This window comes from Neomonachus schauinslandi, chromosome 3 (genome assembly GCF_002201575.2).
Source record: "Neomonachus schauinslandi chromosome 3, ASM220157v2, whole genome shotgun sequence".
Classification (NCBI taxonomy): Eukaryota; Metazoa; Chordata; class Mammalia; order Carnivora; family Phocidae; genus Neomonachus; species Neomonachus schauinslandi.
Genome location: NC_058405.1, coordinates 130,436,609 through 130,459,097, shown reverse-complemented (window position 1 = coordinate 130,459,097; position 22,489 = coordinate 130,436,609). Strand labels below are relative to the sequence as shown.

The following is a 22,489-nucleotide window of genomic DNA, read 5'->3' as shown; positions in this document are numbered from 1 at the left end:
CTAGTACCTATTCTCCGGAGTGCTTAAAGCACAGCATCAAGAATATCAAATCTGACATCTCTACTAGTTATGAATACGAAAGAACTCTCTCAGGGAAGGAAGGTGGAAGGAGGAAAGAAGAGAGAGAGGGAAAGAGGAAGGGAGGGAAGAAGGGTTAAGAGTAAGATCTTTCTTAGAGCAGAATGCCAGCTAATAAATGTAGAAAAAATCACAGAAATAGAAAGCACCATTTGGCAGCTGTCATGGAAGCGGCTGATTCAGGTGAGAGTTGTCAATGGATACTGATTGGTGGAGATGTGATGAAGAACAAGATGTTGGCAAAATTTTGGGAAACCTTCCCACAAAATACTGATCAATTACAAAGAAAAAAAAAGAGTAAAATTTAATCTGAAAAGCATCTGGCATACACCAACATGACCAGGTGATGAAGGTCAACATCACCCATGGTAGGACAGGACAGCGACTTGGGACTCTGACGTGATGCCCTGGGAGGAACCCAGCGTTCTTTCTGTGGCATCCCATCCCAAACGCATTAACTGAGTCTAGTCAGGAGGAAATATCAGAAAGATCCTAATCCTACAATATTAAAGGCTTATACTTCTTAAAACTGTCAAGGGTACAAAAGATAGGGAAAGACTGAGAAACTTTTCTAGGCTGAAGGAGTCTAAAGAGCCATGAGAATTACAGGCAATATATATTCCTGGACAGGATCTTGGACCAGAAAGGAAAAGAGCCACTGTTGAGTTTATAATGTTGGCACTGCAAACTGAATGGTAGGGTTGTACCCAAGCCGACTTCCTCGTTTGGAGTGCCTTGTGCTGGCTGTGTAGATCATCCCCGTTCGGAGGAGACACACACTGAAAGTGCTTGGAGGGGAAAGGATATCAGGTTAGCAGCTTGTTCTTGTAAGGTTAAGAAAAAGACTAATTATCTCTCTTCTCTCTCATTCTCACACACAGAGAGAGTAACTCTAGTAAAATAGTAACAATTGGGGAATCTGAGGGTAAAGGAGTTCTTTGTTCCATTTGGCAATTTTTCTACAAGTTTGAAATCATTTCAAAAGTAATACTTTGAAAATTAATCCATTGGGAAAAATATATATTGTTATACCCTAGGTCATAACTGATGAATTGTTGAACACTAACATCTGAAACTAAAGATGTACTATATGTTGGCTAATTGAATTTTAAAAAATCAATATGTGACAATATTCCATAATCAAAGGATAAAAAAGATGGAAAATAAAAAAAAATAACCTAGGTCATATATGTAATCGGAAAAAAGAATTTCAGTAATGAAAATGAGACTAATTTTTTAGCCACTAAAACTTTACAAGAAGAAAAGTTAGCATTCTAATTGGCTCAAATCTGCTTTAAATGGAAAAATGCTTTATTCCTTGTGAAAGTTACTCTATTTTTGGCTTTCTAGTCAGATCTTTTTTGAAGACTTTGAACTAAGACAAAAAGAATCAGCTGGTGAACAGCATCAGAAGGAGCAAAAGTGGGAGCAAATTATCCTGTGAAGTCTATTCCATGAATCTGGCAAGTCTGACTCATCAGTTGGATTCAGAGCTTTCCAAAGGTAGCCACTGGGCCTTGTGCTCCTGCCATCTCCTTCAATGACCAGGACTGTCGCTCCCCATCTGTTATACCCTGATGTGGACCACTCAGTTGTGAGGTACTCTCTAAGTAATGGCCAATAGCCAAGAGGTACTATTCCTTAAAGGGAGTCCTTACTACATGCTCAAAGAGATGCAAAAAAACATTTATTCATTCATCAAATAGTAAATAAATAAATAAAAGACTATATTCGTAAAACAGAATTACTATATAGTAGCTAAAACAAATAACTTAGATCCCTATCAAAGAATGCCTCAGAGAAGCAGGTTATACAATGGTAATTATATCACTTGCATAGATTTCGCTCTGTCTTTGAGCTGGGGCATGGGTGTTCTCCTGCCTCTGGACTCAAACTCAGGCTGGAACTTACACCATCAGCTCCTCCTGGGTCTCCAGCTTGCCAACTGCAGATCTTGGGAATTCCTAGGCTCCATAATCGCATGAGCCAATTCCTCATAATAAATCTCTTTAGATAGATAGATGGATAGATTGATAGAGATCTTTTTATAAATATCTTTTTATAGATACCCTATTGGTTCTGTTTCTCTGGAGATAACTATAATAACATTTAGATAAATTTTAAAAATACTAGTAATATTGAATTTAATTTATGAATACATACTTTAATATGCAAAAGTATAAGAAACAGATCAGGAGAAGAAGTACTAAATTCATGATAGTGGTGAACTGGAGGATGGGAGAGGTCTGAGACTAAAGATGAAGATGAATTTTATCTGTGGTGTTCTACTTCCTTTATGAAAAAGAGATGACCTTGAGTGGCAAAATGTTCACAATTTTTTATTTTCGGTGGTGCCTGCTGGGTTCTTATTATATAATTATGTTGCTACAGAAGGACTTGCTCATGATAACAACTCACCGAATCATTTCCAGGCCATATACTGTAACACAAAATAATGACACATACCGAGGGTCCAAAGTTAGTCCTGGCTGTACAGTTAGAAAGCACGACCTGACATGAGCTAATAGAAAACTCACACTGAGTAGAATTCAGGTTTCTGTAGTATGTGATGTGACTTTTAAATGAATGTTCTTATTTTAAATGCTTTAAAACTTTGCAAATTGTTGTTAATTTTTTAAGTAACTCATAAAATTAAAATGAGGAATTCCTAATCCACTGCTTTTCTCTGAAGGCTCTAATAATTGGGTAAGTGCTTAATTGGCAGGTTTCAGTTTCCATGATGGCAAGCTGATTAAAAAAAAAAAAAGTGGTACAGCAAATATAAAGATAGTATTACACTGGAACTAAAATAAAATTTTAAATAATTTAATTTTAAAAAGACAGTCCTTGAGATTTTAGCTTTAAAATGCTAATTTAGGGGTCCCCGGGTGGCTCAGCAGGTTAAGCAATTGATTCTTGATTTAAGTGCAGGTCATGATCTCAGGGTTGTTAGACTGAGCCCTGCATTGGGCTCCCTGCTGGGCATGGAGTCCACTGGAGATTCTCTCTCTCCCTTTCCCTCCTCCTCTTCCCCCCTCAAAATAAATAAATAAAATAAAATGCTAATTTAGACACCTAGTTAAACAGGCATGATCGGCACCCTATTTAATTTTATCACCTACATAAACGACCACAATATGCTCGCCAGCAAGTAGAGAATCAACCTACCCAGGAGCATTTAACTGTACGAGTGCTACATAGCCGCCCCAGCTTACCCTTTTTTGGATGGGGGAGGGTTTACATATATAAATAATAATTGCTCGTCACTATCCTATTACTACAAGAGACCGAAAGCACTATAATAAATGACCCTTGATAGGGTCATTATCACCTAAGTGGAGATAAAAACGCAAAACAAAAATAACTTGGTACTAAATGACAACAGCGACTATCAGGACAACCAGCACCTGAGTGATGAATAGCTCACAGTGGAAACGTGATGCGATGGAACTAGCGGAGAAGAGAGTGAGGAAATTCCACACAGAAGGAAGCATGTGAGCCCACAAGGCCCAACTGAACACGACTGGTGGAAGGCAGGACGTAAGCCTGAGTGTACACATGAACAAGCTTACGGGAAGCTATGGGATATATGGTTCCACGGGTGGAATTACAGCAATTTGGACTGAATGCTACGTGTTTGGGAAGCCTTACTGATTTTTAAGATAGTGTCTGGCTATGATGATAGCAGGATTTAAGAAAGATTAATATGATACAATCTTCTGAGGGCTTTCCATATCACTGAGGGTAAAATCAAAGTCCTTACTTGGCCCTACAAGGCGCCATATAATTTGGACACCTGTTCCATCTGTGACCTCAGTTTCTCCTTCTTTCACCTTCCCTCATTTTCAGTCACGCTGGCCTCCGTACCAAGCTTTACACATGTCAGCCATGCTGCCACCTCAGGGCCCTCCCATGTAGAGCTGCCTCCACCCAGGATGTTCTCCTCAGACATCCTCCTGGCTTGCTCCCTCACCTCCCTATTTCTTCACTCAAAAGTTACCTTCTTGGGAATGTAAAAAGGTGCAGCCACTGTGGAAAATAGTATGGCAGTTCCTCAAGAAATTAAAAATAAAATTACCATATGATCTGGCAAATCCACTTCTAGGTATATACGCAAAATCATTCAAAGCAGGGACTCAAAGAGATATCTGTGCACCCAAGGTCATAGCAAAATTATTCATAAGAGTCAAAAGGTAGTAACAGCCAAATGTCCATCCACATGTGAATGGATAAACAAAATGTGTTATATACATATAACATATTATTTAGCCTTAAAGAGTGACAAAATTCTTACACATGCTACAGCATGAATGAACCTTGAACACATTGCGCTAAGTGAAATAAGCCAGGCAGGAAAAGGCAAATATGTATGATTCCACGTATATGAGGTACCCCAAATCATCAGTTTTATATAGAAGAAAGCAGAATGGTAGTTTGGGCTGGAGGGGAGGGGTGAATGGAAAGCTATTGTTTAATGCGTACAGAGTTTCAGTTTGGGGAAATGAAAACGTTCTGGAAATGGATAGCAGTGATGGTTGCACAACAGTATGAAGGTATTTCACACCACTGAATTGTACACTCAAAATCAGCTCAAGTGGTAAAATTTTATGTTAAATCTATTCTACCTTGATTTAAAAAATAAATGTAAAATAAGTCACCTTCTCTGTGAGCCCTTCTTTACCACCTCATTTTAAACTATAAACCTCTTCCCAATCTGACATTCTTTACCCCTGCCCCTCCTCTGCCTTTATTTTTTCTCTCCCCTTAGCACCACCACCACCAAACATACGTATTTCTCTACATACTTGGCTTACTGTCCCCTCCACACCCTCGAAGGTAAGCTCCTGAGGGCAGGACAACTGCTTGTTTTATATCCCCAGTGCCCCTAAAAGTGCCTGGCATATAGCAAACACACAGTAAATATTCAGTAAATATTTGCTAAATGAATTATGACTATTATGCAAGAAAGACTGAAGCTCAGGGACGGTGGAAGCAAAATTAGCCACTCACGGGCTATGGTTGGAATCCATGCGTAACACAGTAAGGCTGGGGCGTAGTGGGTCTATTATGAGAGAAGAAAATATAAACCTGAAAGACACTCCAAAAAAAGGACCTATGAGATTTGAAAACAGATTGGAAAAGAAATGGAGCAGAAAAATGTGTCAGGATGGGCTCTATTTTGAGATAAGAAGAATAGAAGCACCAATAAGAGAAATGGGGACGGGAAGCCAGTTTTAATAAAATGTAGTCCAACACAGAGCTGACAAGTCAGAGCTGGAGGAGGGACTTTGTGAGCCCTGTCAAAGGATGGTTTAATCTAAAGAAGTGATGAACTCACCAAAAGAGTGCTTAACAAGAAGAACGGTGAAGGTTGGAGGACATGACTCTGGTGGACACACACATCAAGGGTCAGGAAAAAAGAAAAAAGAATGAAAACAGCATTAGGATGACATGAAAAGCTGCAAAATTGTGGAAGCCAGAAGAGCAGTTCTGAGGAAGAGAGGTGGAGGGTGGGGGATTAGAGATTAAAAAAATGCCACTACCTTCAGTAAGGAAGTTATTGATAACCTTAGAAAAGGGTTTTAAATACTGGCAAACCTTTTAAGCAATAAGATTATTTTCAGAATTGTGATGTTTATAAAACTGGAGTCTGCAAATTAAATTTAAATGTTTTTGTCTGGAGGTTAACCTCTGGCAGGGAAGAAATGGGGACTTGAAGACACTGGCCAGAACACTGGGAAGTGCTCAGGTTGTGGGGTGGAGGGGGGGGGCGGAAACACGGGGAACCTTCCATTTAAGATCCCTTGCACTTTACCATCATTATTCATAAGGGCCTTCCTAACATTCTCCTCCACCTACCCAGGCATCCTTAGATTCTGATATTTCAAAGCCACTGTCATCTGTTGGTTTCACACGTGTCCCTCCTAACTGCTTTCCCTATATCTAAGCTCCCTTAATGCAGCCAGTCAGTAAGCTCGTGTCATTGCTACTCAAAACTCCTGCTCAGAACCTAGCAGTGGTTTGCCAGGTCACTCAGAACAAACGCCAGTTGTGTCACAGACCCCTATGAGGGGCCCTACACACTCAGCGGCCACCACACACACCTCCTCCTGCTCTCCACAGGGCTCACCTGGCACAGCCACACTGACCCCCTCCTTTTTGTGGATGGCTCATAGAGGTACTGCCTCAGGGCCTTTGCACTTGCTTTTACCCCCCACCTCCGCTCCGACCTCCTTTAGGTCTCTGCTCAAAGGTCTCTAATAAGAGACTCCTTCTTCTGACTCTCTGAACAGACTTCATCTGTAGTACTCCCAATCCCCTATGTATGTATTTATGTATCTGTCCTCCTTTATTTTTCTTTTCCTTCTTTACTTCCTTCTTTATTTATTTTTATGGTACTTAACACCTAGACACATTGTATTTGTTCATGGTTTGCTAACTGCCCTACACAGAGCATGAGTACATGAGTACATAAAGTACATAAAAGGTATTCCACCAGTGTTTGTTGAATTGTTAAATCCAAGTTAATGACTTCTACTATGACTGGACAAAATTGTTGCTAACATAAAACTCCGTCACCATCTTCATACTTAGAATAGCATGTCTGCCATACTTTCTTTTCTCTAAAAGAGCATTCTAACTGGCTCTCTTCAGAGAAAGCTTTCCCAGGCTACCCATGTGCCCTTCAGACTGTGATTCATAGCAGTTTACTTTTACGTTAGCCACAATTATGAAACGTCCAGGTCTGATTTCTCTGCCTACACTGGATTAGAAATAGCAGACTGGATAGAAGACCTGTAGGGGCGGGTGTATTGCTGGCATGAATTAACAGCTCTCAGCCTGAGAGGCAGTAAGAAAACTATAGATAGCAGCAATTAGGTCAACACACACACCCACACCCACACGCACATACACGTGCACATATGTTTCTGGATTCTTCGAATAGAAGACGCCTAAGAGTTCTAAAAATCTCACCGCTGAATGAACATTAATCCATGTTGATAATAATGGTTCCAAACTGTCACCAAGAGATTAGATGGGGTCCATCAACATCCACTCAGTAGCAATGAAGCTGAAAGTAAAGTTTTCCTTTTAGAATTTAAATGGAAACCTCCAGCTAATCTATAAAATTTCGATGTGAAACATGTTTTCTGATCGTGTTTGCTGGATTCCTCTAAAATCTAGGGCTGCTACTAGAAACAATTAAGAAACACGATATAACAAAGTACTCTAACAAATAACATCTCACAGGCAGTATTTTCAAATTTTCAAAGAAATGTTTTTATATATGCTATGGGACTCCCACAGAAACCCTGTGAGCTGGCAGACAAGAAGCGGAGAAATAAAGAGATACGCCTACTATCAATTCAACACATGCTATGGAGTGGTGTTAGAGTGCTGGGCAATAGTGTGGACCCAACAGACAAGCCCCCCCTCCTTAGAATCAAGCACTCTCTTACCATTTTTTAAAGATTTTATTTATTTATTTATTTATTTATTTATTTATTTATTTATTTAAGAGAGACAGAGTATGCATGCAAGTGGGGGGAGGAACAGAGAGAGAGAGAGAGAGACAAGCAAACTCCATGCTCAGCGCAGAGCCCAACGCGGGGCTTGATCTCACGACCCTGCGATCATGACTTGAGCCAAAATTGAGTCAGCTGCTTAACCAACTCAGCCACCCTTACCATTTTTTTTAAAGTAGCTCCGTGCCCAAAGTGGGGTTTGAACTCATGACCTTGAGATCAAGAGCTGCATGCTCTACTGACTGAGCCAGCCAGGCACCCCTTTCTTACCATTTTTATCTTAAACCATTTCACTATATGAATCTATGATAAGATAATCTCCACTACAGCACAAATCTTGTTATTTTATATAGTACCTTATTATTTTCTGGTGCTGTTCTGCAAAGAACATTATGACTTTCAAGTCTTCGTCAACTAAATAATTTTTAAAAATGATTATACTAATACCATTGCACGTGTGTCAAATGATCTATGTGCAAGATTATCCACAGCAACAGTCTTGTAGAGCAAGAGAATGGAAACAATCTAGGTGTTCTCTAGTGGGAGATTTCTTAAGGAACTGGAATACTGAGCAAGTGGTATAAAGAATGTGGCAGGTCTCTGTGCCCCAACATGGGACAATCTTTACAATACACAGTAAGTGAAAAGAGCACAATTTTTAATATCAAATGTGGTGCTAGCTTTCACGGAGAGCCTTGGAGATGGGAGGAAGGATGTGTATGTTTGTCAAGGCAAAGTGTACCAATGGAAGGATACGCATGAACAGTGGCGGCCTCAGGAGCACAAACAAGGTGGTTGCGGGACAGGGCAGGAATGGAGACTTACATTTTTCCAAATACCCTATCATACCTATTGGATTTTTCTAGTAGGTGAATACAAATAAATAAAATAAGGTTACTCTAAAGTCAAAATGAGGGCGCCTGGGTGGCTCAGTTGTTAAGTGTCTGCCTTCAGCTCAGGTCATGATCCCAGGGTCCTGGGATCGAGTCCCACATTGGGCTCCCTGCTCCACGGGAAGCCTGCTTCTCCCTCTCCCACTCCCCCTGCTTGTGTTCCCTCTCTCACTGTGTCTCTCTCTGTCAAATAAATAAATAAAATCTTTAAAAAAAATAAAAAATAAAGTCAAAATGACAATAATAAAACTCCCTGGAAAGAACTGTGGGGGCAGATTAAAATACTGTATGTGAAAACACACTGGGAACAACAAATAGGCACCTATTAGTCGCGATTACTTTGGGGAAAGAAATGCTTTTTTAATTTTCTCAATGTCAAATTTCAGTGCTCTTGACATCATGTCCAAAACCCAAAAATATCTTTGGAGGCTGCAACCAGATTCAAGACCTATGAAGAAGGGCTGGCCTTTTGCCCTCTTGAAAGGTTTTGTTTTGTTCCATTTATTTTGTTTTGTTATCTTTGTTGTTTGATGTTTTTCACAGATGTGCCTTTTCCTCTATACACAGACCCTGAAGCACAGACTGAGCCCAGCGGAGAGGTACAACCTGAAACCAGGAAAGTAGATTGCATTTCTGCACCTCTGACTCGCCTTTCTGACCTCTGTTGGGGTAAGCACTGAAATATTGAAAACCCAAGGTGATCTGCTCCTGTCTTGTCTTGAAACAAACCACTGACTGCAAATAGAGAGGGTTAGAGTAGAAGACGTACATTTTACTGTTCCAGCAATAAATCACTAGAACTGACTTGGCCTAAATAAAATTCAGAAATCTAAGAGTCAAACTATAACAAGTAAAAAGCTCTATTTCTTGGTTAGTGTGTTCCAAATAAGCGCATTTTACCATGAGAATGCAGTCCTCCTCGTGAAACACCGCATGCCAGAGCAGGGACTGCATTGAAGCACAGGATGACAATATTCCAGGGGACTCGGTGCCTGCCAACGCATCTTCCATTCAGCTTCCCAGAGATACCTGATAAAGGCCCACCCATTCTCTCACGTAACAGGTATCAAGAAACTGTTATTTTTTCTTTAACACGCATTTATGTGCATTTACGGCATGTCAGATGCATGTTCTAATTTAAATATTAACATATTTGATCCACATAATAATCCAAAGAGATAGACACTATTTTTGTCTTCATTTTACAGGTGAGGAAACTGAGGGATGGAGAGGTTTAGTAATAAGCCCAGGGTCAAAGAGCTAAAAACATGGGGGCGGAGGCCGTTGGAGCCCAGAGTTCAGGCTCTTAACCACTGAGCTCTACAAAAAGCACAAAGGTAAATACTGGAATTGGAGGGGAACAGAATACACCACCCCATAATATCCCATTTTGACGTATTGATTATTCTGAATTAAAGTTACTTAAAAGCCAGTGCAAGGAGGACACCCTAACCTCCTTTGTCCCCCTGAAAGCAAGCACTATATCTCCCACATGAAAGGTACCCTCCCTGCCGAGGAGGAAGAGACACGTCTTTATCATGAGAGAGAGAAAGAATTTAGGGCAGAAAGGTTGTAGAAACAAATCTTGTTACTTCTTCACTAGTTTACTACCCACCCCAAACCCCTCTGTCTTGCAAATTCTTCACAAATGTACTGTTTCTTTGCCTAAAAGGTACAAAAGCTGCCGGCTTGAGTCACTTCTTTGAGTCTCATATTTTTATGCGCTCCCATAAGCACAAAATTACATTTGTTTTTCTCTTGTTAATCTACTTTATATCAATGTAATTATTAGGCTAGTCAAAGGACCTGGAAAGGAAGAAGAGGAAAGTATTTCTCCCCTACAGAATCTACTGGAAAACAAGACAGACCCGCCTCTGCCTTCTTGGGAGCTGACCTCCTAGCCAGAAAGGATGGGTAAAGACCAAACAATAGGTAAAAAATCACCATGGCTGAAATGACACAATGTAAAAGTGATGGAGAATCACAGAAGGGTAAAGGATGATGGACCACATTCACAGAGTTCTCACTGATTCCTCACAAAACCCTGGAAAATAATAATATTCTCATTGCAGAGATGATGCCACTGTGGCTCGGGGAGGGGCGGCACGGGCCAAGGCAGGAGTCATCCAAGGTTTGAGCAGTCCCAGCTCCAGCTGCTTGTCAGAGCCAAACTACTCGACTTTCTTCCATCCCTTCCACAGTTGTGTCCTTTTTGCATTATCTTAACTGAATCTCCTCTGCATTTTACACTGTGAGGTTTAAGTACTTATCATGGGTGTCTTGTCAGATGCAGAAGCTTTACTGTAATCACAACAGTCACTTAGTACCGAGCACTCTGCTCGCAGTAAGACTGTGATGTGTATTAGTTAACGGCATTCACCTAGAATTGATTCCTCTCACAGGTTCCCTGCAGCTGCCCTGGGCTGGTTGCTGAGGAGCTAAAGAGTAAAGGAAGAAAGAGACAAAGAGTAAAAATAACTAATGACCTCATTCCAAGGGCCGGGCCAGGTGTTTTCACAAGTTATCTTATTAAAATGAGCGATCAGTTGCTCCAGAGAAGATGGATCTGAGAGGCTGTTGGGGTTGATTGAGAACAAACGATTCCTCAATGGTATTGTGACAGAGACATATGGGGGCAGATGGGAGCTACACAGCTAGGGAACATAGCATAACCTACAGACTTGTGCAATCACTCTGTTGTACGCCTGAAACTCATGTAAGACTGTATGCCAACTATATTCCAATTTTTTAAAATGTTAAAAATAAATACCTTGTAAAAAAAAAACCTATTCCTTTATTTTAAAAGTACTATAAGGAAAGGAGAATGCAACCAAAACACCCAATTTCAAGAGGAGAGAAATTTTGTAGTCGTGACAAATTCTATTTGCAAGGAGTTTCCAACAAATGGAGAAATATTTATGTTCTAAAAATATTTACATATTCAGAAAAAGGACAAAAAGTAAAGTATATGCTCCTTTATAGAATACTGCATATATATTTTATGCATAAAACATTTGTGAACCACATAAGAAAGAATAGAATTACTCCTGACTCCCACCAGGGAGTGAAAATCAGAAGACAGATGAGAGGAAATTTTAACATTCAGTTAGTTTACAGCCTTTGAAATACATAATTTACACCTTTCGGATACAGAATTTTTAAAATTAAAGCAAAATTAAATTTAGGAAGAGTTTTTAAATTATGTGCAAAAATGATGAAAATGCTTAGGTTACAAAGTGACAGGAGAAGAGTTTTTTTAACATGGAACAATTTGAACTATATCCCCTTCCCAATAAAAGAAACTAGAAGGGGAGCCTGGTTGGCTCAGTCGGTGGAGCATGTGACTCCTGATTTTGGGGTTGTAAGTTCGATCCCTATGTTGGGCATAGAGATTACTTAAAAATAAAAATCTTAAAAAAAAAAAAAAGAAATGAGAAAATGCCTGAAACACTATTAAGAATACTTCACCTGGGAGTCAGTTTTTGCCTTTTTACTTTATATACTTTCTTTTCATTGTTTGAAATATTTACAATAAGCATTTATCACATTAACAATAAAAAAAAATCCCGGGATTAAATAAGAACAAATAGAGTACAGGAAATATACTAATATAAGTGATAGAATTATAGGAGCTGCTTTTGCCACATTCTGAAGTCAAGGATAAAGAAGCCAAAACTGTCACTCTAAAATGAGTAAGTTTAAAGTAAACAAACACCAAAAGACTACCTTCTTGCTGAAATACAGCCAAATGTGGGCTTAACGTCCTACTTCAAGGAAGGCAGAATCACACCTTAATTTTAAATACTTTTGACCTAATCTTCTTTTCCCCCTTATAATCTTCTTTGATACAGGTGTCAACTCTGCTTTCTTTCAAACAGCCTTTTGGGAAAATAAGGTGATAGGGGCAATTAGCTGGAGTCAGGTCACGGGCTCCAACCCTGGTACGACTAGCAGCGCCCCAGAGACTACACGGCTCTTCACACACCTCACTGGCGCTATTTGCTTCTACATCTCCCAATTTCTTTTGGACTTAAGTTTTTCCTCTCAGAAGATGTTACCTGCCTCTACAAAGTATTAACACAACCCACATCTTACAAAATAGCAAAAGGAAGGAAATTACTACTTTAAGTTACCTTGATGCCAAACTGCCATTCATTCCCAAAATACAGATCCTCTTTGCCAGCTCTTTTGAAAAATATATCGATCGGCACCATGTTCACTATCATTAGGCATTCTCCCCTCTGAGGTTAGAGATTCTTTGTGAGGCAGAAACAAAACAGAAGAGTTCTGGTTCTTTTACGGGGCCCTAAGCACACTACAACCTCTGTCTCTTGCTTTTTAAATGTAAAAACTCTGGACACAACACAAAAAGCATCTAGTTGAGGACTCTGAAAAGTAAACAAAAAAGATGAATGGTGGAAGAGAGTCAAAACTTAGAGAAGTGACCTAAAAGGGGGTAAATTCTCCAGGTTTTTATCTTTATTATTTTATTCTGGCAGCTCTGTCCTGGGGCAGGACAGCAGTGCAATAGTGTGAACAGAGAAAACTCCAAATGAAACTCCTTTCCCGTCAGAGGAACTTGGAAAAAGGACCCTTGCAGGCCAGAGTATGGAGGGAATCATGGAGAGAAAGAAGATGGAGAAAGGAATTCCTTAATTCTACACAAAAATCTGCACAATTCCTGGCCTTCCCCTGAGCTGTGCATTCACGAGACTGACCACAAGGGGCACAGCAAAGGCTCTGAAAACTGAGCTGAGATTAAAGCCACCACCCACAGAAGGTGAGACAGAAATGCACTTCGAATCTAACTGGGTTCACTGCCTGCGAAAAAAACGAATACAAAACACACTGTTCAGAAGATTGGAATAGGACCCAAAATCTGCATAACATAAAATACACAATGTCTGGGCTACAATCCAATATCATCCCACATACAAAGAACTAGGAGAACATGACCAGTTCCCAAAGGAAAAAATAATCAGATTCTAACCCTGAGATGACCCAGAGGACAGCTATAATATCCTCCATGAAGATATCGGATGATTGGAAAGATAGAAGTTCTCAGCAGAGAACTGGAAACTAGGGAAAAAAAAAAAACCACCTGGAAATTATGAAATAAAAAATATATCTGGAATAAAAATTCACTGAATGGCTCAAAAGAGGAATGAAGATAACAGAAGAAGTGAGTTTGAAGAGTCAGTGAAATTTCCAATCTGAAGAAAAAAGAAAATTTTCAGAAAAAAAGCAGAGACTCAGGGACCTAAGAGAAAAATATTAAAACTTCTAGTATTCATGTCACCAGAGTTCTAGAAAAAAAAGGAGAAAAAGCTTGGTGGAGAAACTATTTGAAGAAATAATGTCCCAAACTTCCCAATTATTAAAAGATGTAAATTTACAAATGCAAGAAGCTTACAAACTCTAAACTGAATAAGCTCAAAGATAACTTATCCCCCTTAGACACATCACAAATGACTGCTTAAAAGCAAAGATAAAGAAAAAAAATTTATAGCAACTAGAGAAAAATTACACATTTATACAGGAGGATGAGATTTAGAATGACTGAAGATTTCTAATCAGAAATGAGAGAGGCCAGAAGGCCATGGAACATTCTGCCAAGCAAGAATTCTATATCCATTAAGAAGGAAGCCCAATAGGGGAGCCTGGCTGGCTGAGTCAGTGGAGCATGAGACTCTTGATCTTGGGGTTGTGAGTTCAAGCCCCACATTGAGTGCATAGATAACTTAAAAATAGGGGTGCCTGGGTGGCTCAGTCATTAAGGAGATCCCAGGGTCCTGAGATTCAGCCCAGCATCGGGCTCCCTGCTCAGAGGGAAGCCTGCTTCTCCCTCTCCCTCCCCCTGCTCGTGTTCCCTCTCTCACTGTGTCTCTCTGTCAATAAATAAATAAATAAATCTTTAAAAAAAAATAAATAAAATCGTGAGGGGTGCCTGGGTGGCTCAGTCGATTGGGTGTCTGCCTTTGGCTTAGATCATGATCCCAAGGTCCGGGGACTGAGCCCTACATCCGGCTCCCTGCTCGGCAGGGAGTCTGCCCCTCCCCCTGCTCATGCTTGTGCTTTCTCTCTCTCTGAAATAAATAAATAAAATCCTTTAAAATAAGTAAATTAAATCATTAAGAAAAGAAAGAAAGCTAAATAATGACATATTTAGACAAAGCAAAACTAACAGAATTCATTTTTGGCAGACCTGCTTTAAAAGAAATGCTAAAGGAAGTGCTTCAGGCTGAAGGGAAATGATACCAGAAAGAAACTAGGGTTTTCACCAGTTAAAGAACAACAGAAATAATAAATATGAGGATAAATATAAATGGCTATTTCCCTAAAATTATTTAACATGGCTATGATTGTTGGAAGTAAAAATTATACTATTATTTGGTGGAGTTTTCAATGTATATAGGTGTAATACATATCATGACTATAACATAAAGAAAGGTGAGTGGGGAGGATAAAGGCACCTACATGGTTGTAAGTTTTCTACCTTTTATTTTAAGCAGTTCAATATTAACTCCAAGTAGACTGTGGAGGTTTAGGTATATATATATAGTAACCCTCAAGCATTCACCAAAAAAGTTTTTTCAAAGAAACAGAGCCAAAAAAACAATAGATAAATAAAAATGGAATACTAAGAAGATAGATTTAAATTATCCAAGAGAAGACAGCAAGGAAGGGAAAGAGGAATGAACAGCAGAAGAGACATACATAAAATAATAAATGGTACATCTAAATACAATCATATCAATAATTATATTAAATGTAAATTATCTAAAACACCCATGTAAAGACAGAGATTGTCAGAATTTTTCAAAATAGTAAGAACCAACTAAGGCAACTTTCTTGCCTACAAGAAACTCATTTTAAATATAAAGACCTAGACAGATTAAACCTAAAGGATGAAAACACATATTATGTATACTATAAGCAAAAGAAAACCAGAATGGCTATATTAATTTCAACCAAACTCCTATTCTTGCCTCTTCTAATCTTTAATCTCTCCATATTAACATATTTATTTACAGAGGCTATTCCCTCATTACTTGTGAAAGCATTTCCAGAGTATTAAACTATGTTTGTCAATGATTTATAAAATGTATCAGCATACCCCTGCTCTTTATTAACTTACCATCTAAGACAGACAACATGAATGCAAAAGTTTATCAATATATTTGATATGTTAATATATATTAAATTCCCTATGTACAGAGAAAACTTCATAGACTTTATGCATGGCATGGGCTTCTCACTTTAGCTTAGGTGGTTTAGAGAATAATGCTGGGGAAGAGAAAAATAATGTAAGAAGCTTCAGAAAAAATATATTTTCAGAAGCAGCTAAATGTAGATTTTGAGTAATCAAGCCTAAAGCAAGCATAAGGCGGTATAGCATATAGACAGATAAGCCGCTTTAAGTTTTATTAGACTTACAGAGATTAGCAACAGTATTAAGCAGATCATGTCTATCACTGCATCTTACATTATAATGATGAAATAATGTTTTGGGGGGCTTATACCTGATAGATGTCCTTCCAAACAATATTTTGTACCTAAACGTTCTCATTATGAAATTACAGCCTTAAAGGCACCTCACCTCCTTTCTACCAGTCAGGTTCTTAAGGTGATAGGGAGAAGAGAGAGGAGAATGAGGGGAGGGAGGGAAAAGGAGGAGGAGGAGAAGGTACAGATGATTATGCAAGAGGGTGGAAACTTCTGCCGTGGAAATTCATCAGTTCTCTACAACACACAGATCAGGGTTTTCAGTGCAAAGTTTTCAGGTATAACTAAAAACTACGGGAACACAGTGTCTAATTTAGGAGAAAGTATAAAATGAAGACAAAGAAAAGTGAAAACCTAAATCATGTAGTACATATGGATCATTACTGCCCTCCCTCTTGATGTGTTTGCACATATATTTTGTGATTTGATTTCTTAAAAAAAAACACTGCCCTATGTAACAGGAGTATTATTTCCATTTTACAAATGAGGCAACAGACAGACAAAAAGTACTTTATCCAGATAGGCATCCCTCAGTTTTATGATGCAGTTCGTTCCTGGAAACCATCCTATAAAAATCATTAAGAGGGGGTGGCTGAGTGATAGACATTGGGGAGGGTATGTGCTATGGTGAGCGCTGTGAATTGTGTAAGACTGCTGAATCACAGACCTGTACCTCTGAAACAAATAATACATTATATGTCTTTAAAAAAAGAAGAAGAAGAAGAAGATAGCAGGAGGGGAAGAATGAAGGGGGGGAAATCGGAGGGGGAGACGAACCATGAGAGACTATGGACTCTGAGAAACAAACTGAGGGTTCTAGAGGGGAGGGGGGTGGGGGGATGGGTTAGCCTGGTGATGGGTATTAAAGAGGGCACGTATTGAATGGAGCACTGGGTGTTATACGCAAGCAATGAAACATGGAACACTATATCAAAAACCAATGATGTTAATCACTAAACCAATAATGTATGGTGATTAACATAACATAATAAAATTTTTTAAAAATCATTAAGAGGACTGTGTGGAATGTATTAAATTCATTTACAAGAATAGGTTTGACTTTAGCAATGAAAGCTAGTGACATATAAGTGGATAAAGACAAGGAGAAGTGAAATACTGGTCTTTTCTTTCACTATATCACAAGGAATGCTTGGAGGAGTGAAAGGCTAAATACACAAACAAGCAGGAGCGTCAGCGGCTATGGGTACAAATACTGACCTGCACTACAAGAAGAATCAACAATGCAACTACTACAAATCTGCAGTTAAAAAGCAAGGCAGTAAAGAGCCTAGAAATAAGCCCACCAAAGAAAGTCAACTGATTTTTGACAAAGAAGCAAAGGCAATATAATAAAGAAAGGATAGTCTTTTGAACAAATGGTGCTGCAAGAAGACATCCATATTCAAGGGGGGGAAAAATGAACACAGACCTTACACCTTTAACAAAAATTAACTCAAAATGGATCAAAATGCAAAAACTATAAAACTCCCACAAGATAACAGGAGAAAATCGAAGTGACATTTAATTCAGCGGTGACTTTTTAGATATGAGATTAAAAGCACAATCCAAAAGACAAAATTGGTAACTTGCACTTCATTAAAATTAAAAACCTCTGCTCTGCAAAAAAACACTGTTAAGAGAATGAAATGACAAGCCACAGACAGAAAATCTTTGCAAAACACATATCTGATAAAGGACTGGTATCCAAGCTAGACAACGAACTCTTAATAACTCAACAAAAGAAAATAATCCAATTAAAGAATGAGCAAAAGATCTAAACAGACTCCTCATCAAAAGATATACAGATGTCAAATAAGCATATGACAAGATGCTCCGCATCGTATGTCATTAAGGAATTGCAAATTAGAACAATGAGATACTACTACACAGCTTTTAGAATGGTTAAAATCCAAAATGCTAACAACACAAAATTTGAGTGAGGTTGTAGACAGAAACTCTCATTAACTGCTGGTGGGAATACAAAATGGTCAGCCACTTGGGAAGACCTTCTGGCAGTTTCTTATAAAACTAGACATGCTCTTATCATATAATCCAGCAATCATGCTCCTTGGTATGTGCCCAAAGGAGTTGAAAATTTACATCTACACAAAAAATTACACAAGAATGCTTATATAGCAACTTTATTCATAATTGCCAAAACTTGCGGAAACCAAGACATTCTTCAATAGGTAAATGGACATATAAACCGTGGTAAACCCAGACAACGGAATATTATTCAAAGGTAAAAGAAATAAACTATCAATCCACAAAAAAGCACAGAGGTGGAGGTGTTAACGAACACTATGGTAATCATTTCACAATCTAAACATAATACCAAATTGTCACAACGTAGATCATGAACTTACACAGTTTGTACATCAATTATATCTCAAAAAAGCTGGGAAAAGTAAATAAAATCAGTACATCATCCTAGACTGGATACTATAATAGAGAAAAAAAGAATGTTACATACATTAAGGACAGAATGGGGTCAATTCATAGACTGGAATACAGACAGTAAACTGGATAGAGATGTTTGTTATGTTTTTTTTAATTTTATTTTGATAACTATACTCTGTGTAGAGACTGTCTTTCTTCTTAGGAGGTGACTGGGTTAGAACATGAATAATATGTATATATGTGAAGAAAGAACGAGATGAAGCAAATGGAAAAAATCATCACTGAACTTGGGTGAGGAGTATACAGGTGTTCTTTGTGTTGTTCTCACTTTTCTTGTCTTGAAATTACTTCCAAAGAAGTTTTTTAAAGCTTACCAAAAAAGGGGGGGGCCATAGAGAAACCTTGAATATATATTGCTAAGTGAAAGATGGCTACATACTATATGATTTTCAACTACATGACATTCTGAAAAAGGCAAACCTATGAAGACAGATCAGTGGTTCTAGCGATTCAGGGGAAAGAAGGGATGAATAGGTGGAACACAGGATTTTTAAGGCAATGAAACTATTCTGTATGATATTGTAATGATGGATATATGTTATTATACATTTATCAAAATGCACAGAATGGATGAAACAAAGAGTGAACCCTAATAAAGACTATGGACTTTAGTTAAAATAATGTATTGATATTGGCTCATCAGTTGTAACAAAAGTACTCTAAGATGTTAATCAGAAGGAAAACTGCAGAGGATCGGGGACAGAGATGAGGAGGTATATGAGGACTCTGTACTTTCCATTCACTTTTCTGTAAATGTAAAACTGCTCAAAAAATAAAATCTATTAATTTTTGTAAAGCAAGGCAGTGTGCGGGGCGCCTGGGTGGCTCAGTCATTAAGCATCTGCCTTCAGCTCAGGTCATGATTCCAGGACCCTGGGATTGAGCCCCGTATCAGGCTCCCTGCTCAGCGAGGAGTCTGCTTCTCCCTCTTCTGCTCCCCCTGCTTGTGTTCCCTCTCACTGTGTCTCTCTGTGTCAAATAAATAAATAAAATCTTTAAAAAAAAAAAAAAAAGCAAGGCAGTGTGGGTTTTTTTGTGTTTGTGTTTCATGCTTATGGGTTAAGATTTTTTTTTTTTTTTTTTTGAGAGAGTGTGTAAGCAAGTGGAGAGAGGGGCAGAGGGAGAGAGAGAATCCTAAGCAGGTTCCATGCCCAGCACAGAGCCCGACACGGGGGCTCAATCTCACGACCTCAAGGTCATGATCTGAGCTGAAATCAAGAGTCAGGTGCTTCACCAACTGAACTACCCAGGTGCCCCATGGGTTAAGATTTTTAAATGGCACCAGAGAATATTTTAATTTCCTCCAATTTCATAAGCCAGCACGGTAGTATGAGGCAAACAGCTGAAATAGAAACCACCTAATGAGAGCCTGCCTATCACTTTCTATGCTGTCTTTTCTCATTGACTTCAAATGTACCTAGCTGTTCATTTGTTTATTTTCATAAAGAAAATGCATTCTACTTCACTCTGAGGGATCTTGAAGCATTACTTCAACCTTCAAGGACGTGTCTGTAGAAAATAGCCCTCTCTTCACATCCCTTAAAACCAGAGCCAGGGCACCTTCTGATGACTCTTCATACGGCTACAAATAACAACGTGTGAGGCTTTACATGTTGAATGCCTCAAACGAGACAAACTTTGGGTGAAAACACGTTGAAGTCTTTGTTCTTCTTTGAAGAAAAAAACCCACACATACTTGCCTTGAAAATAGGTGACTATAAATTCTACCCCTAAACACCATCACCAAATAGTTAAGGATTTCAGCTGTTAAGTTTGAGTGCTCAACTCAGGACGATTTATGATTACTTGTCTGCAAAGGAACCTATCACCTCACTGGTGTGGTTAAAATGGAGAGTTGTTTTCTTCTCTACTAAAGATTTGTGAAAAGCTTCGTACTAAAAACAACAGCACTTCTGCTGTGTTAAACGACATGCAGAATTTTCTCCTGATTGTGCTTTTAATAAGCAAGGCCTAACTTTTAGCTTTGAACATAGTGGTACAATATTTTGAATGCACAGAGATCATTCTAGACCAGTGGTTCTCAAAGTGTGGTCCCTGGACCAGCAGCATCAGCATAACCAGGGAACCTACTGTAATAAAATTCTAATGCTGACCTACTAAATGAGAAATTCCAGGGACACTGGGGTGGCTCAGTCAGTTAAGCATCTGCCTTTGGGTCAGGTCCTCATCAAAGGGTCCTGGGATCCAGCCCGGCATGGAGCCCCGCATCAGGCTCCCCGCTCCTCAGGGAGCCTGCTTCTCCCTAGCCCTCTGGCCCTCCCCCACTCCCACCTATGCTTGCTCTGATAAATAAACAAAATCTTTAAAAAATTAAAAAATAAATGAGAAATTCCAGCCATCTGTTTTCACAGCCCTCCAGGTGACTCTGATGCCCAGTAAAGTTCTAGAACTTCATAAACTTAGAAACAAGTCTTACCTTCCTTTCCCTAAGTTGACTATAACCAATTATGTTGGTAAGCCTGGCTCAGGGAGCTCCTCATGCTCATAAATGCTAGAATGGCTGGTTAAGAATTTCATCTTTTTGGGGCGCCTGAGTGGCTCAGTCGGTTAAGCGTCTGCCTTTGGCTCAGGTCATGATCCCAGGGTCCTGGGATCGAGCCCTGCATGGGGCTCCCTGCTCAACGGGGAACGAGCCAACATCAGTTGACCACTTAAAGGCTGAAAATACGGGCACCTGGGTGGCTCAGTCAGTTAAGTGTCTGCCTTCAGCTCAGGTCATGACCCCAGGGGCCTGGGATCGAGCCTCCATCATGGGCTCCCTGCTCAGCGGGGAGTCTGCTTCTCCCTCTCCCCCTCCCCCTGCTCATGTGCTCATGCTCGCTCTCTGTCAAATAAATAAAAAAATAAAATCTTAAAAAAAAAAAAAGAATTTCATCCTTTGATCCTTGCCTCTCTACCATGCAAGGACAGGACCTTCATGTGTTTCACGAAGAAAGGAGGAAGACTCATATCCAATGCCAACTCTGAACTAACATAGAAAGAAATCAATTTTCTCAGTGGGAAAAAAAAATCTTAAGTCTTCCTTTCCAAAGGGCTTAGGCTTTCTTCTTCATCACAATACCTTATTTTGGATAATAATTTTTAGCTTACAAAGCACCTCCAGATACATTATGTAATTCAGCTGCCACAAAAACCCTGTGAGGCAAATTCTCCATTCTCCCTAACATTTTGAAGAAGTCGGAGCTCAAAGAACTCTGAGTAACTAGCAACCCGTCCAAGATCAGCCAACCGGTTCGTGTTCAGAGCCTCCACTGTTCACGCCAAGCACGATGCTGTGAGCAGTCTCCCTAAAAGAAACATTAGCTGTATGATCTTGGACAAATTACCAACCCTTCAGAAGCCTCATTTCCACATCGATAAAGTGGCGAAAGTAGTACCTACTTTACAGAGTGTATGTGAGGATTAAATGAGATAATCCATGGAAGGCTCTAGGAACAGTGCCTGGCACATAGCATGGATGAAATAAATTTTAGCCATAATTACTGATCCTCACAGCATAACTGCTCCTGTTCGGAGAACACTGGACAACACTGCAGTCACCACTCCTGTTCCAGGAAACTGCGTTTTTTTAACCTATCACTGCTTTTCTTTACCCCTGCTTTCAGACTCCTAATGGTGTCCAAACCATCGTTATGTTGAGTGTTTATGCAACAGACACAATCTCACCATCTCTTGGGCTATGGTGGAACTTATAATAGATTAAGCCATCAAAAAACTTCATAATAAATGAATATTTTTGTTAGCAACTATTCCAATCATCACGCACTTTTATATTTATTTTAATTTAAAGATTAGCTCTTACAAAGATAAACCAGATAGTCATGTCAAATTTACACAGCCTTCATCCCAGAGAGCTTCTTGAGATTCAAGGAAAACAAAAGGCTTAATTAAATAAGGCTGGCAAATTGAAAAGCTGGCTTCGGCTCCTTGCCACTAAATTGATCAAAGATAGTCTGAATCTCCAGTTGTATAATGAAAAACAGAAACTCTGAGCAAATCCTTCCA

General features: G+C 39.2%; 1 protein-coding gene across 2 annotated transcripts in view; it reads right to left on the bottom strand.

Annotated features, from left to right (window-relative positions):
- CERS6 (ceramide synthase 6) overlaps window positions 1–22,489 on the bottom strand; it is a 304,965-nt gene that overhangs the window by 256,794 nt on the left and 25,682 nt on the right. The window lies entirely within an intron of this gene.